General features: G+C 47.0%; 1 long non-coding RNA gene across 1 annotated transcript; it reads left to right on the top strand.

Annotated features, from left to right (window-relative positions):
* Positions 1-970: 970 nt before the first annotated feature.
* LOC135272771 (uncharacterized) lies at positions 971-7,907 on the top strand. The gene is made up of 3 exons (XR_010340739.1): positions 971-1,207; positions 1,996-2,112; positions 7,628-7,907. It is a non-coding gene; the product is annotated as an uncharacterized LOC135272771 (long non-coding RNA).
* The last annotated feature ends 4,503 nt before the right edge of the window (positions 7,908-12,410 follow it).

The following is a 12,410-nucleotide window of genomic DNA, read 5'->3' as shown; positions in this document are numbered from 1 at the left end:
AGGACCCAAAGATGAGAAGTTTTCAATGTGCTTGCCAACTTAGCATACTATAACTATGTTCAAGAATGAGGAGTCAGAAAATTACAATAATTATCCAGGCATCATGGTGGTTGCCTGTAATCCCAGCTACTCAGGAGCCTGAGGCAGGAGAATTGCTTGAACCCGGGAGGTGGAGGTTGCAGTGAGCCGAGATCACGCCACTGCACTCCTGCCCAGGACCTGTCTCAAAACACAAATAAACCAAAGTTAATCATAAAATCAGAGGGTGCTCAACAGACAGTGAAACTAGTAACACAGACCTCATGATAGGAGGTCAATATTAGAGGAAGTTAAAACAGGTGCTCCTGCCCAGCAATTACCAGTGGAAGATGCAAGATGAGAACAGAGGTAGACTCTATTTCCTCATCGGAACAGTCATGTGCCACCCAATGGGCTCCCAGCTTCCTCCAAAACATTTGATGTTTCATGATGTGCTTTTAACCAGCGGTGTTGGCCAAAGAGATTGTAATTTATAGCTGTTGCCCATCTTAATCTCAAAACTAATTGGACCCACTCCCCAGTGATACCCTGACAGCCCCTCCTCCCTTGACTAGCTTGTGGGCTCACAAAAGTCACTTGACCATCAACCAGTGATGTGAATATTGCCTTTATTACTAGCAAAGCTGCTGTCTTCAGGAAGAAGAGTTGCCTTTGTGGGGTTTAAGAAACTTTCTTCTTCCTATATGACAAATAATTTTTAGCAACGTGAGAGCTGAGTCTGGTAGCCATTGTTTGAGCTTTCCTGTGCTGGGTTTTGTGATAAATCAAGACTTTTGTTTTGTTTTGTTTTTCTTCCTTGCAGGGGAAGTCAAATGCAGCTGGCCTCTTCACAGTGGGCTGAATCTGGAGTGGCAGGAAGTTCGAGTGATGGCTCCTAGGATGGGCCAAACAAAAACACCCACCCCGCCTCAAGAAATGGAAACTGCTATGCTAGAGCAGAAGGTGTGAGAAATTGTCTTCGAGAAACACAGAACTCACGTTCCTATCACCTCTTCTTAGATGACAATTCTCATTTTTTCAGTCATTCAGCAAACATTGACTCAGCAGCTCCTAGTATCTGCTGAGCACTCTGCTCATCAGTGTCCCCTTTAAAGAGCTCACTTTACAGAGGAAGGACAACCGAGCACACCGACTGGTAGAACCAGGCAGGAGCAACACTGTGACAGAGGTGAGCCCAGTGGGCCTGGGAGGGCACCGGGAGGGCACAAGGGAGCCTGCACTTAGGCTGGCTGGAGAAGATGGGGGGTCTCTGGGAAGCCTTCAGGACAAAGGGAGCATAGCTAAGCTGAAGTGGGCTGGGCAGCATTCAGCTGGGGAAGATGAGAAGTCTAGAGATTCCAGACAGAAAGAGCAGCTTGTGCAAAGGCACTGAGGCGTGCCAACACACAGCTCAAGGAACTGCAAGTTCTGGGCTTCAGGGAGCTTAGAGGGGAGATGAGTGATGTGAGGTTAGAGAAGCAGTTGTGCAAATCGAAATTTCCTTCCTTCCTTCCTTCCTTCCTTCCTTCCCTCCTTCCTGCCTCCTTCCCTCCCTCTCTTCTTTCTTTCTTTTTTCTCTCTTTTCTTTTTACTTCTTGTTTTTTATTTCAGTCTACTTGCCATCCAGTAACATCTTTCTTTCTTTCTTTTTCTTTCTTTTTCTCTTCTTTCTCTTTTTTCTTTCTTTCCTTTCCTTCCTTTCCTTCCTTTCTCTCTTTTTCTTTTCTCTCATCCTTTTCCTTTCTCTTTCTTTCTTTCCTTCTTTCTTCCTTCTTTTTCTTTCTTTTTTCTTTCTTTCTTTCTTTCTTTTTCTTTCTTTCTTGGTTTCACTCCCATCACCCAGGCTGGAGTGGCAGTGGCAGGATCTCAGCTCGCTACAACCTCCACCTCCTGGGCCCAAGCGATCCCCCTGCCTCAGAAGAGTAGCTGAGACTACATGCATGTGCCACCACACCCAGCTAATTTTTGTATTTTTAGTAGAAACAGAGTTTCCCCATGTTGGCCAGGCTGGTCTCAAACTCCTTACCACAAGTGATCCATCCACTTCGGCCTCTCAAAGTGCTGGGATTACAGACATGAGCCTCTGCACCTGGCGTAAGTAAATTTTGTACAAATATTTGAAATGATAGCCCTATATCCATGAGAAGTAAAAGAATTCCTCAGGTGTATGGCCATGTCACCATATTCATTTTTGGTAAATGGAAGATCCAGAGTGTGACAGAAATATGAATGATGGTGAAAAATTAGGCAGGTTACAAATTTTGTTGCAATACAAATTGCAGCTGTATGATCTTGAGCAAACTGCTTAACTTTTCAAGGGCTCCATTTCTTTATCTATAAAACAATAAAAAACATCGACTCCGTGGGCTTATAACCATAGCAGTGTTTTACGAGTTTTGTGAACATATGTGATGGAATGCTAATAACAGTTGTATTAGTGTTTAGCGTTACCATCATTATTCTAATCTGCATCATCACTGCCAGGTCAGTAACTCTCCCCAACCCTCTGCACGAGGAGAGGAGGAGAGATGGAAAGGAAAGAACAGAGAAATAGACAGGAATGGAAGGGAGGGAGCAGAGGGCTCCTGAATCCCAGAGCTTCTGGGGACCATTGACAGGGGAAAGCCTGCTTGGAGAAAGAGGAGGAAGGTGGAGGGCATCTGGCTAGGCTACAGACGCGGAGGGAAGGAGATGTGGCCAGTCGTGAGGTGGGCAGATAAATTAAAGTGTTTATGAATCAATATTCTATAACTCTCAATTATGATCACACTCTCCTGATTTTTCTAAAATAAAACTTCTGGAGCAAGGAAATCCTAAATTACTAAATGTATTCAGTTTTCATACTGTTTTTCAATGCACTAAAGCGCGAGGTCAAGTGCTAGCTAGAAGGAAAACCAGAGGCAATGTATTTGCATCATTTCAAAATGCTAAATGTGCAAAACATGGCTAAATACATAGGTTTTGTTTTGTTTGTTTGTTTTGAGAAGGAGTTTTGCTCTCGTCTCCCAGGCTGGAGTGCAGTGGCTTTATTTCAGCTCACTGCTACCTCTGCCTCTTGGGTTTATGTGATTCTCCCACCTCAGCCTCCTCAGTGGCTGGGATTACAGGGGCTTGCCACCACTCCCAGCTAGTTTTTCTTTTTCTTTTTCTTTCTTTCTTTTTTTTTTTTTTTGCATTTGTAGTACAAACAGTGTTTCACTACTTTGGCCAGGCTGGTCTCAAACTCCTGACCTCAGGTGATCGTCCCGCCTCGGTCTCCCAAAGTGCTGGGATTACAGGCGTGAGCCACCGCGCCCGGCCTAACAGCTTGCTTTCTTTTACTTCTCACAGCTATGCTCTTCGGGAAGCACTTGACAATCCAGGAACCAGCCCCTCAGAGGTCCCCCAGGCAAAGCGTGGCCCTGTATGTTCTGTCACTTAAATCTGTGGCCTTGTGTGTTCTGTCACTTAAATCTGTGGCCCTGTGTGTTCTGTCACTTATTGGCTACACAACTTTGTGCAGACTCACTTCAAGTGTCTTTAATTCCCTGCAAGTCTCCTTTTCCTCCCTGTGAAATGAGTCCATTCTACTGGATTCATGAACTCATGCATCAGATCTTGAGAAGGTATTGATTGGTTCTTCTGCATGTGCTGGGGCTCAGGGGTGGGAGATCTAAGGTTTGGTCTGCTCTGCTAGAGTTAGCCCAGTGTCATGACTCAGGCAGTCCTCTGAGATCATGCCCAGTCTCCTTAGGTAAACATGACTTATTTCTCAGTTTATTTCCCTCCCCGGCTTTCTCCAAGATGGCCCCAGGGCCTATGAAGAAGAAGGGTGGCTCACCCAGTGGGAGGATGCTATAACTCAGGGTTCAAGCCAGGGCACTCTTCACAGTGGGAAAGAGAGCTAGCAGCAGCTGCCCAAAGTGGCAGGCAGGCCTCACCCATGCGGGTCCCTCCTGGCCCCAGGCCCATGGACTCTAAGACAGTGCCATTGTCCTCTGGGTGCTGGCCACGCTGATGGCAGCCACAGCCAATGTGTGGTTGCACCTGGGTCATTCTCCCTGATGGACCCGTTTCTACTTCTTCCTGTGGGCTCTGTGGGTCCTGTGGTCTGGCTGGGACTCCTGTGATCCCTGCTACGGGACCCATTCGGTGGTCCTCAGCTGCATGACCACACTGACAAGGTCCCCAGCCAGACCTCCAACTACTGTCTAATGGATTCTGTTGTACAGAAGTTTTGGGGGTAGCCCTACTTTCATTCCTGTGTCTTTGTCAGAGATGGTGTTGACCGTGGATACCCCAAGGGCAGGGACCACTGCAACGCATCCTTCCTGAGGTCTCCCCGGCCCCTAGCATGCACGAGGCTCATGTGGGTGCTCCCTAAATATCTGTCCAGTGAATGACTGAACTCCAGCTCCCCCTCAGCTCAGCCATGGGGCGCCAAGTGTCCTTCAAAATGGTCACCTCCAGAAGGGTGTGGGAGCCACCTCCTTCTCCCAGATCCTTACTGAGAAGACAAATGACAGGTACTAGAAACTCATGAACTTGGCTGGGCACAGTGGCTTACATCTGTAATCCCAGCGTTTTGAGAGACTGAGGCAAGTGGATCATCTGAGGTCAGTAGTTCGAGACCAGCCTGGCCAACATGGAGAAACCCCCGTCTCTACTAAACATGCAAAATTACCCAGGCATGGTGGTGGGCGCCTGCAATCCCTTGGGAGGCTGAGGCAGGAAGATCACTCGAACCCAGGAGGCAAAGTTTGCAGTGACATGAGATCACACCACTGCGCTACAGCCTGGGTGACAGAGTGAGACTCCATCTGCTCCCCCCGCACCCACCAATAAACTTCATGAACTTGTGATAAGAAAAAGAAACCTGCTCTAAACGGCTCAAGGAAAAATGTAATTTGTCGGAGGACACAGAGGAGCTCCAGGAGAGACTGCTGGGCCACTTGGGAGCCAGGAAATTATCAGGGGTCTGCCTGCTCCAGCTCTCCAGACTTAGGTGCCTGTGACCTCTTACCTCCACTTCTCTTGGCTCGCCTGCTTCCTGTGCAAGGTTCTAACATGTTGTTAAATGGAATGGCCTGGCCGAGGAACAAGCAGAGGCAGGTGGGAGAGGTCCCTGCCTCTCAGCTCACCTGTACAAAAGTACTCTAAGAGGCACTGGACAAGTGTTTAGGATCCCAGCACAGCAATAATATGAAAATAGTATTTTTAAAAGACCATCTTGATAACTATTTGCATCTTAGACTGGCTTTGGGGGGGTCTTAAGATTAGTGGTTTTTAAAGCCAGGCTTTGTTTCATAAAACAAGCTTTAACAATCTTTACACATCTATTGAGATGTGTTTACCTTTGTTCTCCAGCAAAGCTCACAGGCAGATGCTCTTTGTAAAGCATCTTTCCTGCTTCTCTCTGCTGGGGAATTCCAATGGGTAATTAGCAGAAGGAGGATCACATGACCAATTGAAAGGCAGTCTGCTGTCCTTTAGAAAGATGTGTCAAACATGTACTTTGTCCGGAGATGCTGTAGTGAAATTCATTTCACGGTGGGGATAGTACCAGGAAATAATTCCATGCAGAACGGCAGGGAGCAGGCAGCTGTTCCAGTACGTTTTTACCAAAGAATAATATGAACCATGAGGACAGATGAAGGTTTTTCACACCCCAAATCAGCTAATGCTATTGTTTAAAACTGCTTTTCAAAAATAATTTTTTCATGCCTGTAAAAAGCTTTGAAATAGTATTTACACAAATCCAAAGCAATTGACTTAGTGTACCTTTTCTCATTTTTTGGAAAATTATTTAAATAAATTGGGGTAAGATTTATGATTTTGCTCACAATTATGATTTGGAAAAGTGCCTGCCTTGCTTACACGATGGCTTTAATGAGATGACTTATTACATTCCTACTAATCATCTGCAGAAAAGGAAACCACGTTTCATTTTGTTTTTGCTTGGCTTCCAGAAAAGTCCCACTTTTAATGAAACAAAAGAATTCAAATGCATTACTTTGCAAATTACAATTTACAAGCACTCTGTGACAAATGACGGCTGTTTCTTTTCATTCCACACATTCTCAGAGTTCCTCTGCAGATAATGCTATTTGTATACCATAAGTGGTCAGCATCTCTCTACAAAAAGGGAAAAAGGAGAACTGCATTGGGGAAAACCATCTATAGCGATGGGATATTGTCATGGTCCTCTGAATCACGGATTTTAGATAAAGAAATGGCAGAGAAGTGTTTTATTTTTGGAGCTAGGTTTTCTCATTACATACAGTCTCCTGAATGCAATGTTCCCATTAATTTCAACTGGGGTAAAAGCCAGATACTCAAAAGGTGAACGTAGACCAAGAAAAATTGCAACATATGATAGTGATTTGGAATCTCTCCAGTGAGATTGCTTTGCTCCAGTATAGTTTGAAAGTCTCCAAAGCTTACTGGTTTAGAGCCCAGGGATCTTGGGTAATCTCTTCCAGGCTAAAATGGAACATGCAGTTGTCTGTTCTCTGCAATGCTCTCCCTGCACAGATGCAGCTACATTGTGCATTCTGGACCCAATCCACTATGCTCATTAGCTTTATTTAAAAATACATCTATTGCCTGAAGACACCTGGGTACATCCACAGAAAGTGAATAATTGCAAGAATTGAATGAAATTAAGCACCCCAGATCAGAGATGGTTTTGTGCAAGGAGAAGGCACAGCTGGTGCCCTTTTAGGTGAAATGAGACTAATTAGATAAGCTAGAAACCAATTAGATGGAAGTAGGTAAAAGAAGTTACTGTTTAGATAAAAGAGATGTGGTTCTCCAGCTTTGTGTAAGTAAAATGTGACATAAGAAACTGGAATTCTGCTTGATATAAACTTTAGGATTTATTTTCCTTGTTAATGGTTTAGATGTTAGAGCAAAGATGATCAACTTGGAGTTAGAGAGAGACTAGATTTTCAGGTACAAGGCAGCACATGCATGGGTCTAGCAGTCTCCTCAGTGAAAGCCGAAGAATGAAGTTTTTGGTTACGTCACTTCCAGTTAAACATTCTTTGAAAAGAAAATGGATTTTACCTAATTCTATTCAGCAAATTATGTGGCTATATGGTCAACTCAACTGAAAGCCTTAATTATGCTGCTAGTAATGGAGTCGTGTGCAGAGGTAAATGTCCTTTGCATATTTAGCACATTATGAAGGCACACACTGGGAATAAATCTTCTGAGAGTGTCATTGTATTAGCACGAAAACTACTCTGATCTAGTCTATAAGACGGCTGGTCAAACTAGGGACACCAGCTGTCACCTGTAATAGATGAAATTAATAGGCCCTTTGGGTGGAGGGTGGGAAATTTACCACATGGCCTCATTTCTAGAGTCCTCTAATCAACAAGCCTCAAGAGCTCTGAGCCAAGATAAGATGATATTTGCTTTTCATGGCATCTAACATTCGATGCAATAACTGCAAAGAGACCACTGGTCCACCAGATGGTCATGGTGTCCCCATTGTATTTCCAAAGTCTGTTCCAGTGCCTGGTACTGGTTGATCGTCAGTAAATGTGCAAATATTATGGCACCAGCAAGGACGTAATAAGGCCCTACCTAAATAACAGCAGGCTCTTCCTGTGGTTGTTTTCAGTCTCTGTGGACAGCAGCAGTCATCTTGGGAAGTTTCCTGGGTGGAAGGGAGCTGCTGCAGGACCAGTATGAGAAGAGGAAGGAACCATACCCTCAGCTTGCTCGGGCCACTGAGAAGGACCTGCCTGTTCCACTGCAGGAGGACAGAACTTAGCACTCAGGGCAAAGCAAATCAGATGAAGGAACCTCATGGGGCTCCCTCTCTGAGTCCAAAGGGATGTGTTCCTCTCCTAGAGACAACCAAAGGAGGGCGGACCTGCAGAGTGCAGCCTTGGAGAGCCCTGCCACATCGCCTCACCTCATTGTTTCATCTCTTTTCTTCCTGTGGGTTCTTCATCATGGTTGCCATTCAGCAGTCTCCCAACTGTTTGTTACCCACATAGTTGGCCTCCCATCCTGATATGGATGCTCTTGAGGCACGAGGTGAGGTTCCCCACAGCTCCTGGCTTGAGAGAGGATGATATGGAGTCAACTATCCCCTACTGGGTGGTGGTTTAAAGCAGCCTGCCCTGAACAAGGAAACTCAGCTGAGAAGATAAATAGAGCTAACAGTGGCCCTACGCACTTGTTGATAATGTCATTCCCACTCACTCACCTATCCCACTCCTACACTCCAAATGCCCCAGGCTTCAGGACCAAGCTGAGTCATGGGGCAGGGCCCCAAAGGAGAGTCAGATGCTATCCCAGGTCAGCTCTGGTGACCTGGTCAAACTTCAGGGCCCAGGTTCTGAATGTCCTGCTATCTCTCTCTGGAACTGACCTTGGAACCTCACCCTGGTGATGGTGTCCCTGAGGAAGAGGATGCTGGCCCTGGAGATCTCTGGTGAGCCCCAGCAACTACCTTCTGTGGCTGGCACAGAGGAGGCAGTAGACACTTTGTTAATCTGTTCAATCGATCTCTTTCCTTCTTCCAGATATGGTCCTCAGATGTGTGTGTGTGTGTGTGTGTGTGTTTTGGGAGCAGAATTTTTTTTTAAAACCATGGTAAAATATACGTAACATTTACCATTTTGACAATTTGTAAGTACACAATTCAGTGGTGTAGTATTAAGTTCGTTTGCATTGTTTTGCAACCATCAACATCTATTTCCAGAACTTTTTATCTTCCCAAACGAAACTCTGTCCCCATTAAAACACGAATCCCCCAGCCCCCAGCCTCTGGCAAGCCCCAGTCTACAGTCTGCCTATGAATTTGACTTCTCTAGGGACCCCATGTAAGTGGAATCATCCTTTTCTGTGTGCTTTATTTCAGTTAGTATAATGTTTTCAGTGAATCGTATTGTAGCATGTCTCAGAATTTTGTTCCTTTTTAGGGGTAAATAATGTTCTAGTGCATGTATATGTACTACATTGTGTTTATCCATTCATCTGTCCAAAGACACTTGGGTTACTTCTACCTTTTGGCTATTGTGAATAATGCTGCCATGAACATTGCTATACACATTTGTTTTCCTTCCTGCTTTCAATTCTTTTTGGGCATACATTCAGAAGTGGGACTGCTGGATCATAAGGTAATTCTATGTTTAGTTTTTGAGGAACGGCCATACTGTTTTCCATAGCAGCTGCACCACTTCTTCTTCTTCTTCTTCTTCTTCTTATTGTTATTATTATTATTTTGAGATGGAGTCTCACCCTGTTGCCCATGCTGGAGTGCAGCGGTGAAATCTTGGCTCATGGCAGCCGCTGCCTCCCAGGTTCAAGTGATTCTCCTGCCTCAGCCTCCCCAGTAGCTGGAATTACAGGCACCCACCACCACCAAGCCCAGCTAATTTTTGTATTTTTAGTAGAGTCTGGGTTTCACTTTGTTGGCCAGTCTGGTTTCAAACTCCTGACCTTAGGTGATCTGCCCGCCTCGGCCTCCCAAAGTGCTGGGATTACAGGTGTGAGCCACCACGCCCAGCCAGCCGCACCACGTTAAATTCCCACACGCAATGAACAAGGGTTTCAATTTCTCTACATCCTCACTAACACTTGTTCGTTTCTGGGTTTTAAATAATAGCCATCCTCTTGGGTATGGTTTTGATTTGCATTTCCTAATGACTAATGACATTGAGCATCTTTTCATGTGCTTTGTAGCCACTTATGTATCTTCTTTGGAGAAATGTCTATTCAAGTCCTTTGCCCATTTTTAAACTGGGCGGTTTGGTTTCTGTTATTGTTAAGTCAGCAAATGTGTTTTTGATCTAGATTGAGAAATCTTTACCCGGGAAACTCTGAAGCAGTTAGCAGCCACGATAACGGCTGCATGACTGAGCTCTGACTACGCCGCAGCGTCGCAAGCGAACGCCACTTAATACTCAGCAACCGCACAGTTCCCCAGAAAGGAAGTGAGTTTGGAGAGGGCCAGCAACTCCATGTCACACAGCAATCACACTGACATAAATGGCTCTTGAGGGCAAGGACTGGCAGGGCCTGGCTGCAGACTCGGGGACTCACGTTGAGGTGGCCCTGCTCACCTGGGGCGGCACACTGGAGTCACCAGGGCCAGCCTCCTAGAAGTCCCGCCGCGCCCGCCTTCCAGAAATTCTGAGCTCTGAGATTTTTCAAAACTCCTAGGTCCAGTGGTTTTCGGCAACCGCGGGCACATTAGCGTCACCCGGGGAGCCTGAAAAAGGAAAAAGCCGGTCTGCCCAAGCTGCCCCCGCTCAGACCAATTCATTAGAACCTCTTTTGGAGGCGGGGACTGGGGGGAAGCAGCAGCCCGGCATTAATATCTTTGAAAACTGCCCGAATAACTGCAACGCTCAAGCAAGTCAAGGACCCTCACGAACTCAACACCGCGACCAGATTGGAAAAGGTGTCAGCTGGCGTTTGTTGTTCGCGTCCTTGTTTGATTGGTTGCTACGGAGGAGGGACGGGAGCTGGGTGCGGGCGAGACGCGGCTCCAGCCTACACCGCAGGGTGCAGGGCGGGGTCCGCGCATCCTCGGCGGGGCGTGTGGGTTGAGGGGCTGTGGCCTGGCGGGCTCCCCGCGCGCCCTCCGCACCCCTGGGCTCGGGCCTGGCGGACTGGGCTCCTGCCCCACGCCCCGCAGGCCCCTTTCTAAAGTAAACACTGGGGAGCATCGGTGGCCGGACCAGTGCAATCCAGCGCCGCCCACGGCCGCCGTTCGCTGCCTGCCTCGGTGCTGCAGACCCCCGGCCGAGCCATGGCCGAGGGGGTGCCTGCCTCGCCGTCGAGCGGCGGTGGCAGCCGGGGCCCGCACAGCGGCATCATCCAGTGGTGAGCCGCCGGCGCCCGGGACGCTCGGAGGGAGGAGGTGGGGCCGGGGAGGGGAAGCGCCGTTCCCAACGCGGCTGCCTCGGGACGCCGGGTGAAAGTCGAGTGCGAGGAGGGGCCCCAGGCCCAGCGCCTTCTGATGCCCGCCCGCCCGCCCCAGCGCAGAGGGACCTCCCATGCATGCACACCAACAAAAGCCCCGGGTCCGAGTCGGCTATGGGGCCGCGCTTCCCATCTGTGGGCTCCCCGTTGTCACCCTTCCCGCGGGAAACCGTCCCGTCCGCCCTGCGGGGGCCTGTTGGTTGAACCCTGCTTCCTTGTACGTCCAAAAGCGCCTGGACATTGGCCAGGGGAAGAAAAGCTTTCTCTCTCTAGATCCAGAAAGGGATGTTTCCTAATTTAACGCTAAGGAGTTTTTAGTTTTAGCAATGCATTCTACATTGTTTGTGAAATTAACTTCTAGCTATTTAAATCGAAGCAGGAAAAAAAGGGAAAGAAAAATACCCTTACCCCTTGGGACTGAGAAACTCATGGGGTTGCAGATTTTCTTAAATAGGAAAATTGAAACCAGTTCTAGGACCTTTAGAAGGTGAATAAATGTTATATAACAGACTACATTTTTCTGTTTTTAAGTTTCAAAGCATATTTCTAAGGGAAGACTCTTGAAAAAATCATGTGAGTAAAACAAAAATGAAGTGTGTGTTTGTGATTTTAACTCCGGCAGACCTACAGTTACCATTTTCCTCCAAAAGAACATTTTTGATATGTTATCACTGAGAGAAAAAAAATCAAAAGAATAAATATTGAAGCACACAGCGTTTTTCAGTGTTACACAGCCGGGCTGGATTTCTGCTATGCTCACTGACCCAGGACCCTCACGCATCGTTCTTCTTCAAAGAAAGGACTCAGGATGCCTTACAATGACTTCAGGTCGCCATTTAGTAAATTAGAGTTTCCAGGGTTTGACTTATGCTCCAGAGATTTGAAAGAATGATGAGACTGATTAAAAAATACCTGAACTCACGCCTGTAATCCCAGCACTTTGGGAGCCTGAGGCAGGAGGATCTTTTGAGGTCAAGAGTTCGAGACCAGCCTGACCAACAGGGTAAAACCCCGTCTCTAGTAAAAATACAAAAATTAGCCGGGCATAGTGGTGTGCGTCTGTAATCCCAGCTACACAGGAGGCTGAGGCAGGAGAATCGCTTGAACCTGGTAGGCAGAGGTTGCAGTGAACTGGGATTATGCCGCTGCACTCCAGTCTGGCGACAGAGCGAGACTCCATCTTGAAAAAGAAAAATATCTGAGCATCCTCCTAAAACCATTTGTGAACTCACTTCAGATAGTAACCAAGGGGCCCTATTATTATGATGCTCTAGACCAAGCTTGTCCAACCTGCAGTCTGCATGAGGCCCAGGATAGCTTTGCATGAGGCCCAACACAAATTTATAAACCTTTTTTTTTTTTTTTGGTGGTGGAGTTCTGCTCTGTTGCCCAGTCTGGAGTGCAGTGACACCATCTTGGCCCACTGTGACCTCCGCCTCCTGGGTTCAAGTGATTCTCCTTTC

This window comes from Aotus nancymaae, unplaced genomic scaffold, assembly GCF_030222135.1.
Source record: "Aotus nancymaae isolate 86718 unplaced genomic scaffold, 86718_ANA_hifiasm-v0.15.2.pri h1tg000131l, whole genome shotgun sequence".
NCBI lineage: Eukaryota > Metazoa > Chordata > Mammalia > Primates > Aotidae > Aotus > Aotus nancymaae.
This window is presented reverse-complemented; position numbering and strand designations above follow the sequence as displayed.